Source organism: Oratosquilla oratoria, chromosome 24, assembly GCF_046742065.1.
Source record: "Oratosquilla oratoria isolate Oo_2021 chromosome 24, ASM4674206v1, whole genome shotgun sequence".
NCBI lineage: Eukaryota > Metazoa > Arthropoda > Malacostraca > Stomatopoda > Squillidae > Oratosquilla > Oratosquilla oratoria.
In genome coordinates this window covers 36,777,014-36,789,109 of record NC_134800.1, presented here as the reverse complement: position 1 = coordinate 36,789,109, position 12,096 = coordinate 36,777,014, and the positions used below count along the sequence as shown (strand labels likewise).

General features: G+C 40.0%; 1 protein-coding gene across 1 annotated transcript in view; it reads right to left on the bottom strand.

The window, feature by feature from the left end:
* LOC143038564 (THUMP domain-containing protein 1 homolog) overlaps nt 1-7,655 on the bottom strand; it is a 479,094-nt gene extending 471,439 nt beyond the window's left edge. Inside the window, exon 1 of the mRNA XM_076207924.1 lies at nt 7,637-7,655. The gene's annotated coding sequence lies outside the window, so the exon portion shown is untranslated. The remainder of the gene's footprint in view (nt 1-7,636) is intronic.
* Nucleotides 7,656-12,096: the final 4,441 nt, after the last annotated feature.

The window sequence follows — 12,096 nt, the reverse complement described above, 5'->3', positions numbered from 1 at the left end:
TAACTTATTCGAATTCTACAACACAGTTATCTCGAATTATGACAAAAGAAACAATATAGATTTAGTATATCTAGACTTTGCAAAAGCTTTTGATACCATCCCACACGAAAGACTACTTACTAAATTAGCTTTGCATGGAATAAGTGGTAGCCTATTAGGTTGGACTAGTAATTGGTTGAATGATCGAAAACAGAGAGTTGTTTTAAATGGAAAAACTTCTGGATGGAAAAGTGTTGCAAGTGGAGTTCCTCAGGGTTCCGTTCTTGGGCCACTTCTATTCATAGTATATATAAATGATATAGACCATGGACTAAAATCTACTGTTTCCAAATTTGCTGATGATACAAAACTGTGCGGAGTGGCAAATGATCACTCAAACCAATTAGATATTCAAGAAGATTTAGATAAATTACAACAATGGTCTGAAAAGTGGCTAATGAAATTTAACACAAGTAAATACAAGGTAATGCATATAGGTAAAAATAACAGTAAGTACGATTACAAGTTATTTGGAAATTCATTAACAAAAGTGGATAGTGAAAAAGATCTCGGCGTAATTATCAGTAACGACCTCAAATCATCCAAGCAGTGTATTTCAGCCTCTGAGAAAGCAAATAAGATTCTAGGACTGATTGCACGATCTTTTGATTTCAAAAGTCCATCACTCATTAACAAGCTATATAAATCGTTAGTTCGTCCACATTTGGAATATGCTGTTTCCGTATGGTCACCGAATCTCATTAAAGACATTGACAGATTGGAAAGAGTACAACGGCGAGCCACAAAACTGATTCCAAATATCAAAAATAAATCATACGAAAATCGACTAAAACATATGAATCTGTTTTCCCTAAAAAAAGCGTAGACTCAGAGGTGACTTGATACAGGTCTTTAAAATTCTAAAGGGAATTGACAACATCAAAAGTGACCAAATTTTTACATTGAATGAGAATCAGACAAGAAACAATGGTCTTAAACTCTCCGGAAATAGATTCAATTTGGAAGTTGGTAGAAACAACTTTGCCAACCGTGTAGTTAATGAATGGAATAAACTTCCTGCACAGGTAGTGCAATGTAGTTCAGTTCGAAGCTTTAAGAATCATTTAGATAAATACCTAAGTAAGATGCTGTAATGATTATAATTTATCTTATATTATTTGTTTTTGTTTTGTTATCATTTGTCTGTCTGATTTTTATTTATTATTAGTTATATGTCAATTTATTATTATTTACTATTTACCTGTTTGTTTATCATTTAACTATACCTATGCATTTATTTATGTATTTTATTTGTTATTTACATTATCATAGTTTTTATTTATTATTTTATTATTAATATGATTTTTTTTTTCGCATCCGACCTAGATATGGATCAAAAGGTCTCCTGTCGGCATGTTCTGCCTTTGTAATCCTTTGTAAGACGCCTACTGTTGTGGAAGATCACCTTCACCCTAACATTTTTCCCCTGTACGCAGTCACCAGACCTCAAACTCCCTCTCTGATAGTAATGTATCCTATAAGCTTGATCTCCCCAACCAAATAATTTCCTGAGAAAGCTTAATTGAAGCTCAACATGATGATCCCACCTTAAAGAATTTCCATAGACTAGCAGTTGATTCCAAGGAAGAGGTCGACCATTTCCCAGGTTACTATTACCAGGATGGTATCTTGAGATGTAGTAAACCTTCCAACTGCTCATACCAAGATTCTTGGGCAGAGGTCCACCAGGTAGTTATCCCTTTATCCATCAGAAATCAAGTGATTGAAATAGCCCATGATGGAGCTGGAGGACATGGGTGTCAGTAAGACTTATAAGAAAATTCAAAATCATTTCTTCTGGCCTAGTTAAAAAAAGTCAATCTCAGAGTATGTGAGGTCTTGCCACATTTGCCAAATGGTGGGCAAGCTGAACCAGAAAATTCCTCAGGCTCCCTTAAACCCCATTCCAGTTCCAGATGAGCCCTTTGATAAAATTATTATAGACTGTTGGACCACTAAGACCAAAAAGGGAAATAAATTAATTTTTACTGTCATGTGCCCGGTAATGAGGTATCCTGAAGCTTTTCCTCTTAAGAAAATAAATGCCAAAGTTATAGCTGACACCTTATTGAAATTCTATACTTAAGTAGGATTGCCAAAAGAAATTCAATCCGATCAAGGAACTAACTTCACGAGCGACCTCTCTGCCAGTATCCTAAAGGAGCTAGGTATTTCCCAAATCCTGTCCTCTGCTTATCATCCGGAATCACAATGGGCATTAGAACGTTTTCATCAATCTCTCATGTCAATGCTCAAAAATTATTGCAATCAATCTTCTTCTGATTGGGATGAGGGGTTACCACTAATGCTGTTCGCTGTCAGAGAGATGGTTCGAGAGTCATTGGGATACTCTCCCTTTGAACTGCTCTATGGGTGCCAGATAAGAGGGCCCCTCAAGGTTCTGAAAGAACAGTGGTACCAGGAAACTCCTCAATATCCTAACCAGACAGTAAATCAATTCTTGGATAAATTAAAAAGTCAACTGCATAAAGTAAGGAGCATTGCCTTGGAAAATCTAAAAACCTCTGAACAAAGAATGATGGCTTATTTTGACAAAAAAAAAAAAAAAAAAAAAGTTAAAGTCAGGAAATTCAATCCAGGTGATGAGGTACTTCTTCTCTTACCAGTCCCAGGGACCCCTCTTTCTCTCAAATTCCAGGGCTCTTATGTAGTTTCTCATCGGTTGGATAAGCTAAATTACGTAGTCCTCACTCCTGACTGTCATAAAGATTCTAGACTCATACACATGAATCTAATGAAAGTATGTCCATAGAAAGCCTACTGATGTGCTAGAGACCAGTATCATGCCTTGTAAAATCCCCCCCTTACCGATGAACCTAACATACAAGAAGTCGATACGACTGCTCTCAAGTCCAACTCTGCCCTCCTTGCAGACCCTATTCAGTGCCTTGGGCACCTAGATGAAACGAAACGGGAAAGCATAATTCGATTATTTGAGAAACACCCCTCCGTCTTCTCGAATAAACCAGGATTGTGCACCACCATTACTTATGACAGAGTTGCATCCTAATACTCTTCCTATCCGCCAGACCCTTATCGCCTCAACCCCTACAAGGCAGAGAAGATGCAGAAAGAAGTGGCCTACCTGTTGGAGAACGGACTAGCTGAACCTAGCTGCTCCCCCTGGGGATCTCTGGCGCTCCTAGTCCCGAAGAAAGGTGATGACGAGTGGAGGCTCTGTGTCGACTACCGGAAGCTAAACGCGGTGACAGTCACGGACTGATACCCATTACCCTGCATCGATGCCCTTGTGGATCAAGTGGGAAGAGCTTCTTTCATCTCTAAGGTGGACCTGATTAGAGGTTATCACCAAATCAAATTAACCCCCAGAGCCCAAACCCAATCCTCCTTTATCACCCCTTTCGGCCTCTTTAATTTCCTTGTCCTACCTTTCGGGCTTTGCTATGCCCCTGCCACCTTCCAACGTGCTATTAATCATACTATAGCCGACCTCCCTGATACTTACGCTTACCTTGATGACCTTATCATCCTATCAGATTCCTGGGGAGAACACCTCCGTAAGTTGGACCCCCTTCTTGAGCGACTCACCACCACTGGGTTCGTCGTCAATCTGTCAAATCCATCTTTGGCAGCGTGACGATATCATACCTGGGGCATGAGGTGGGAAACGGGCAGTACCAACCAAAGCAAGCGAACGTGGAGGCCATCCTGAACTTCCCAGTACCATCAGTTGAGCAGTAGTCGTCACTCAGGTCAGGTCAGTTGAGCAGTAGTCGTCACTCAGGTCAGGTTATCCGGGTAGCTGCTTCAGTTAGCGATATGGCAAGTGGTTGTGTTACCGTGTTCAGCGCCGATGAGGTAAAATCTCTACTTAGTAGAATTGAAGCCTTGGAGGAGGATGTAAAGTGCCTTAAAGAGGAGAATCATTTCTCCCCTCAAAGGCCCAAAATACGGAGGACAAAACTAGCTATGAGCTTGGATGGAAAACAACGAAAAACAAGATGCGGATTAGTGGAAAAAAGTCCTCACCAGCCCCGCTCGCTTGCAAGAACTCGTTTCAAGTTCTAGCAAATCTGCAGGAAGAAGCAAATGAAACTCAAGAGAAGAAGGGAAGGGCAGACGCTGGATCCCTGCCCACAGGTAAGATTTTGGTTGTAGGAGATAGTTAAGTGAAGTACTTAGACAGGGCTTTCTGCAATAAAGATAGGAAACATAGGAGGCAGGTGTGTTTCCCCGGCGCAGGGATAGGAGATGTTAGAGATGGGATTGAAGAGTGTTAAGTAGGGGAAGGTAAGGACCCTGTAGTTTGCTTAAGTGCTGGGGGCAATGATATACAGGTAGTCGTCGACTTACGACTGATCGACTTTGCGGCCACGAGATAGTGCAATAATATTTTACATTTAATAGAGTAATAGAACTGCAATGTTATGCCTGGCAGTGCAGTACAATTACTCCGCACGCCGCGAGACGCGAGTACGATTGTTTTGGCAGGCTGCCGGCAGCGTCAGCATCCCAGCCAGCTAAATATTCTTTTATTTTGTTTGTTTGAAGTAAAATGTTTCCTAATTTTGCATTGCATTTTGTATTTCTATATGTTTTGCAATTAATAAAATGTAAACTTTTTTATGCCTAGGCTAGTCTGTTGTCGATAACAATATGTTCGGTACAGTATGTAAACGAAAATGTGTTTTGAAATTTAAAAAAAAAATCCTAATTTTGCCTTGCATTTTGTATTTTTATGTTTTGCAATTGATAAAATGTAACAGTATTTCTTTTTATGCCTAGTCTGTTGTCGATAACAATATGCTCGGTACAGCATTTTGAATTTTTATGCTTTGTGATTAATAAAATGTAACGGTAAACTTTGTTTATGACTAGTCTATTGTCGGCCCAGGCCCCACTGCTTCACCCCCCACTCCCACCCATGAAGGAATTTCAGCAAAGCTATTCACTGTTGCTGAGGTGGCTACCAAACCCAGAATGAACAAACCTAGGAACTAGGAAATAAAAGAACTGAAGTGTTAAAGCCCTAAGCTTGCAGTGGGTAATAACTTACCAACTACTTGTCAAGTTATTACTCCAAACCCTAGGGGACCTGGGACAAAAGAGGAACAAAATCAGGGCAGTTGGGTTGGGCAGAGAATACCAATCCAAGCCTAGTAAAAAAAAAATGCTCTTAATTTTTTAATGTATCCTACTCAATACAATGTTCTCTACCCAACCTGGCTGGCTCAAATTAGTTATCTGAAGATTTTGCTCCACTGACCACTCCTGCAAAGTTTCCACTCAAAAATGGCTAATTTCTCTCAATGTGAAACCCCAGTATCTGATATCTGGCTAAATATCAGTAACCAATACCAACAGTCACTCTCCCCTTTCGCCAAGAATAGAAAAGTTTTCATTACAGAAACTAAGATAGCGCCTGTACGCAAATTGTTATGAATCTGAAAAACCCACGTGGAAGAACTTCGCCGATGTAAATAAAACCAAGGTCTAAGTAAACAGGTCTAATCGCTGGGGTAGTTCTGCGCAGCTTCTGACGTCATTTAGATGCGTCCATTTTCTCTTTGTGATACATTGAAGAAAACTGTGAAACGCCAAGGATGACAGGAACTATAATATTTTATATATTATATATATATATTATATATCATATATATTATATATTCATATATATAGACAGGAACTATAATATTTTATATATATTATATATATATATATTTTATATAATATTTGTCAGAATATAAATAATTGAGTGGAGCGGTGCGAGCGAAGGCGACGTCATTTTCGAACGACGGACCAACTTCAACTGACAGCTATAGGACCCGCTAACCCCACTTTGAACAGCCAAGTGACGTTCACGGGCTCGCTGCGCCAACTCCCTCGAAATTCGGTCGGAAGTGGTTAGACCTTATATTCTTAGATCTTGAATAAAACCACGCGCATTCGCGGAATTCCCTAGTGACGTCAGAAATCAGTCTCCAAGATGGCGGACGTGCAAAAATTAGATGTGAAATAAAAATTCGCTTGGTTCAGTCACTCAAGGAATGTGTTTTTGCCCGGCTCCAAACTCAATCACCACAAGTAGTTACAATATCACAAAATGGCTTACCTTGTGTTATCCTTTAATCCTGCTTGGTTTAAGTGAACAAATGAACTAAACGTTTATACGATAACCTCAAGAGTACAATTCATACAATATATTCTCGACGTTCATATATAACCGTTGTACGTGTAATTTAAACAAACCTTTGATCTTCCAATTAAAGTTTCGTGCAGGGTTTTGACTGCATTTTCGGATAAGCAAAGCAAGTTTTCACAATACTGTCATAGATGTACGCCCTAACCATGTATGCTGAACGAAATGGTCTGAAAGCATCGTTCAGACGAGACATACCTCACGTGGGCCGTAAAGGTAGGCGCACACTTGTCCTCATCGTACGGACGGCACGCATCGTACGCATCGGATTTTAGTATTCTTGACATTATTTCAAATGGGTCTGCGCGCATTTGACCGCATCGTACATCGGCAATGCCGACGAGGATCCCCGAAAGAGCATTCAATCCGATGCGGATGGCCTCGGCATTTGCCGCCCGAAATTGCCGGCAAATGTGCGACCCCATCGTCAGTTGCAGCCAGAGCGCCGTCGCGGTCGGACGCAAACCTTCTTCTTCGGTATTTATTTTATTTTTTTCTGTTTGCATAGCTATGCTTTGCTTGTACATAATATATAATGTTATATTAACTCAGTGACTGTTTTTAGATATGTTCCTAAATTTTTATCCTATCTACCTGGTAAATTACCTACTCGAACCTATTGACCTCCTTTACCTTCTCTATCACATTTCACTTCACTCTGGGACTATATAAATCCTGTGCAAGATTAAATTGTATCTCCACCTAGTGGTTGTTCTTTAGCATGCACCTAGTGGTTGTTCTTTAGCAAGCACTTGAGTTTTTAATTTTTATTGTTGCAGCTGTCACAGCCTATAGAACGTATGTTGCTAATGTGGCTATAAACTGCTGTAATAATAATATAAATCCTGTCTACTTATTTCAGTAGCTACTTGATAAAGACGGGGTTCAACTACATCAATCGGCATGGATGTGGCACAGCTTATAGTCATTGTACAGGAATACGAAGAGCTGTACAATACAAGACATTCAGAGTATTCAAATCAACAACGAAGGGACAATATCTGGGAAGAGATAGGAAGGAGAATGGAGTATGTCCTTCCAGAGAGAGCTCAGCTTCACAACTGCGGATGGTGAATGGTCCAATGCCGACAATGTGCGCAGAAAATCCGATCCGTCTGATGCGTGCCGTCCGTACGATGCGGACCAATGTGCGCAGACCCCAAAAACAATCCGATGAGTACGATGCGTGCCGTCCGTACGATGCGGACAAGTGTGCGACTACCTTAAGACGCGTTATCACCCATCCCCCCTGTATACACGCAGATATCCAATGATGTAAATATAACGTCCTACCTCCTGCAGCTGCCACAGAAATGGGATGTACGGACACTACTTTGTATACACGTTCTTGATCAAGTTTGCTTCGGTGGCATCGTGTCGGCACACGCTGAAACGTGATTCGAGTTTTGTACTTACCAAAAGACGATCTCGGGCGGAGAAGGACGAGTCTGCAAAAAGACGAAAACTACAATTACATACAGATAACGTCGCGCCCTAGCGTGATTACGAGTTATGTATTGTATCAAACTGATTAAATTTGTATGTGTATTGTACATTGACCTTAGGTCTGCTTTTTTATGTATTTGATGTACGAGTATAACCAAAGTGAATGTATACATTCGTAAAAAACGCAAAGGAATGTGAGGAAGAACAGACGTTTCAAACGTGTCACATGACTGCATGCGTGACAGTAATAGTGTACGTGTGATAGCTGAAATAATAGCAACAAGTTTCCAACGAACAACTGAACTGAGTACGTACTGAAACGTCTCCACGTTCACGCAGGGTACAACAAGCTACAGGCTTTCCTTTCGTGACGTCATGCCTGCGCGTACATACAAAGAGCACTAAAGGACGCGCAAGAAGAAACTGACGCAGGAAGCGCAAGAATTGTGTGATCACCGTTCCTGATGTCGGCTCATTGCCGACCTTTACAACGCCCTGGCCTGAGTAGAGTCTATTGGCTGGCTCTCCTGATGTCTGTTCATTGCCGATCCTTCACGACGCCCTAGATTGGATGTAGTCTATTGACTCTCTCCTCTGTAGGCCCAGTGGATCCTTCACCACGCAACCGCAGTGGACATTCTCCAAGTGAAGTCAACTACAAAATCTGGGAAGTATTGGACTGACCTCTATTCTCGCACACCTCATTGGTAATAGTGTAATTGTACTTCCATATTATAAGGAACAAGTTGAATAATTATATAGCTATTTGTAATATTTGATGTACGAGTAAATTTTGCAATAAAATAACGCGTGTTAAATGTTCAAAATTCTCCTCTGATTTGAGAAAGAACTATCAAGTTTGCCACTGCCGTATTAAAGTAGTCTTAAAATGGAGTGACGTGGTAATGCCAAAGGGCCCCTTCCCCCTTATGAGGTGGGTGACCAAGTCAAAGCATCCACCCACCCTACACCCATCCAAAAACACACGAGACGTCTCCCATCCCACTTTAGCTCCTTGTGGATGAAAGGTCAACTCTGATACCTCGCCACACTGCTCGAGTCAATACCTCGACAGCAAGGCTCGGCAGCCGAAACAGTTTCCCTACCATTGCATCGCTGCAATAATATGAAAATAAACAATATAATTTGCAGCGCCGAACATGTCTTCTAATCACGGACATATCGCGGGGGTTATCATTGTGGGTGAATGAAGACTTGTTTCAAGATCATTCCCAACTACGCAACATTCGTCAGGAATATATTTGGAGAGAGAGAGAGGGAGAGTCTTGTTCAACTAACCTCCACGTTTGTCACAACACACTAAACGTTGTACTTATTCGGCCTAAAGTTTTATCCTTTCTCCAAGAGGCTCATTTCCCCTCAGTCTTGTTCTTTAGGATCTCTGTTTCTCCTCTCCGCTGCCAAGTATGTTCCAAAATATTTTTTTCTCGGACTGCAACATGAACGATACAAGATTTGGCTCCAATTGCCAACTACATTTTTGCTGGTCCAAAAATTGTACCTATCGAATGATATGTGCTCCTCCCACAAAAATGCAATGATGTCTTACTGACTCCCATTTAAACCTAACGAGGCTTCAAAATAAATATGAACACAAATGAGCCACTGGCCGGAGAAAAAAAAAATGATGCACCTAGGACTTTGCTGCATCATGTTTAACGTAGTCCCTATGACAGATTGAAATGACGTAGGGTCGACGCTCTCTCCATCGAGTCGTCCCACCGACTCTTCTCACCTTGACTAGTTGGGGGTGGGGGAGTAATAGATCAATAACGATCGCGTGGCCTCCTCTACAGTCTTGCCAACGTCACCACTGTATTCAACAAAGCTCAATAAATTCTAACCGAAGCAGGGTATTATAAAAAAAATCAGTTATCTTCGACAATTTCAGCAAGGTTCTGTTGTCAGGGAGAAAATAGTACCAACTACAAAGTACCCTGAGGGTGGCGGCACATTAGGCATTTCTCACTAGCATAATATTCTCTTTTGCTACTTGTTTTGCTGGTGATTTTTTGGCAAGCGGCTAGCAAAATCAATAATAAAGCTCCCCGCCAAGCTGTTTACAAACAAGTTTCAGTATAAAAAAAAAGGCATACAAACAATAATGTGCATGGTCAAATTTGTTTATATTTCATATATAAACCCAGGAATGTGGCTCATTTGAGCACTCAAGTGAGCACCAAAACTTTTATTTTCTAGCAACAAGGGTCAGTAGCATGCTACTCATTTTGGATAGCAAGAAACTAAAACTAGTAGCAAAAGCAAGTAACATACTAACGAGATATGCCTACTGAGAGAAGCAGGCGTGGACAGAAACATGACCGTCCTAACACCTTGGCAACAACTCATTTTCACAATAACCAAATTTCTTGATCTTACAAGACGCTTCCTTCTCTCCCATTTAAACTAGAAAAAATCTAATTATATTTCATTAGTATTAACTGAGCTCTGCCTTACAGAAACGCGTTCTTGGTATGGTCAGCAGAAGAACCTATCCAGAAAGACGAACATAACGGTAGGCTTTTGGGGGTGTCCTGTTATCTTCCTAACGTCCTGGCCACTATGACAGTTGGTACCGAGCCCCCCGCATAGATCCATCCAATAAGAGACTAGTCTGTGATAACCGAATCTCCACCACCACCAGACAAACACACAAGCAAATGGAGTCGGAAGCAATTACGGTGTCACTGGAGTCGGAGTCGGTAAAAATATACCGACTCCGACTCTAGTTGTTTACACTTTATAATGCCTTCGTTTAGTCTGTAGAATTCTGCAGTGCACACTCCTAATAAGGAGAATATGTATAAAAAAACAATTTTATAAAATGTAATAAATCTCGTCGTCTTATCTTCGTGGTCATTCCACTAAACCCCCAAACCAAACTTGTGCAACGCTGGCTTTCAAATATATACATAGACCGATAAACATCCAAAGTATTACTTGAATAAATTAAACACCTCCATTTTACACCTTCTGTTGACGCACAGTCATGGGAGCTGTAATATTCCTGTCAAGTTCCATATGCATCGTTTCCATAGTTTCTCCCGCTGATGTGTTGCCAAACAGTAGGATAATTATGATTTCAACTGTAGACTAACGCAATAATACTATCTCTTCACTCCTTGCCCCTTCTTTTTCCCCTGTATACTTTTTAACATTGAATTATTGAATTAAGGATATTTAAAATTGAAAAAAAAAAAAAAAAAAAAATTCATTTCAAACTTGTTCAGCTGCATCTTGTACTCATATCGATAAGATCGGTTCCAGAACCAGAGTAATGTCCATCGCAATAATCGCATAGCAGTACCAGTATGTAGTTAAACCAAGAAGTACTTGTGTCAGTAATTTCAGTACATTAAGACAAAAGGTATGAAAACATATGAAGTATAATGATACCCAAAAAGTATGTATGATACATATACCTTTCAGTATCATACATGTTCAGCTGTAACACTCGACCTTGTACTGTACTCGTATCAATAAGGTTTATTTTCTCTATACTTACTGTTTCCTTTCAAGAAATTTGCCTAAACTTCTTTTATAAAGTATTTTATTTCTTTTTATTTTGTATTTGCAAAACTATGTAAAAAAAATCTTACATTATATATTTACAAAGGTTATATTTCAATTTTTTTTTTATAAAAAACAGTATTATTGGTTGTTAAATGTACTTTTCACTTATTTGCAAAGATATATATTATGCCAAATGTCTTACATTATAATTTTTTTTTACTGAATTTTCTTCAATATCCTTTCAAAAATTTTGTCTACTTCAGTTATAAAAATTATTAATGAAGAGGTCAAACATAGGAAAGCCACACTATAACATATATCTTTATTCTTTTATATAAACCAGTTATAATGATATAAGTCTACTCAAGATTGGAGCGTATGTGTGTTGTATAGGCTTTATAAAATATGTAGACCATAATCAGTTAATTACATGAATCGGAGTCGGAGTCGGAGTCGAAGTCGGTGGTGCCAAAAATGGAGGAGTCGGAGTCGGAGGTTTTGTGTTCTGACTCCACAGTCCTGGGATTAATTCACTGATGTTTCCAACACGACTCAGCCGATGGTGTATACCCGGTACATCAAGGACTGAAATTAAAGATGAATTCCTTTTCTGCGAGGCTAAGCAAACGACGACGAAAGCAATAGATATATTCCAATTCGTGAATGAGTTTTTTGAGAAGAATCAGATCAAGTGGGAGAAGGTATGCTCGGTCTGTACAGATGGTGCCCCCGCCATGATTGGGTATATGTCTGGCTTGGCTGCTCTGTTAAAGGAGAGGATACCAGATATCTTTGTGAAGCACTCCATCGTCAAGCTTTGGCGGCAAAAACTTTGCCGCCTGACCTCAAAGAAGTTCTGTCTGTCTGTCTGTGTTCAGATTGTGAATTTCATCCGG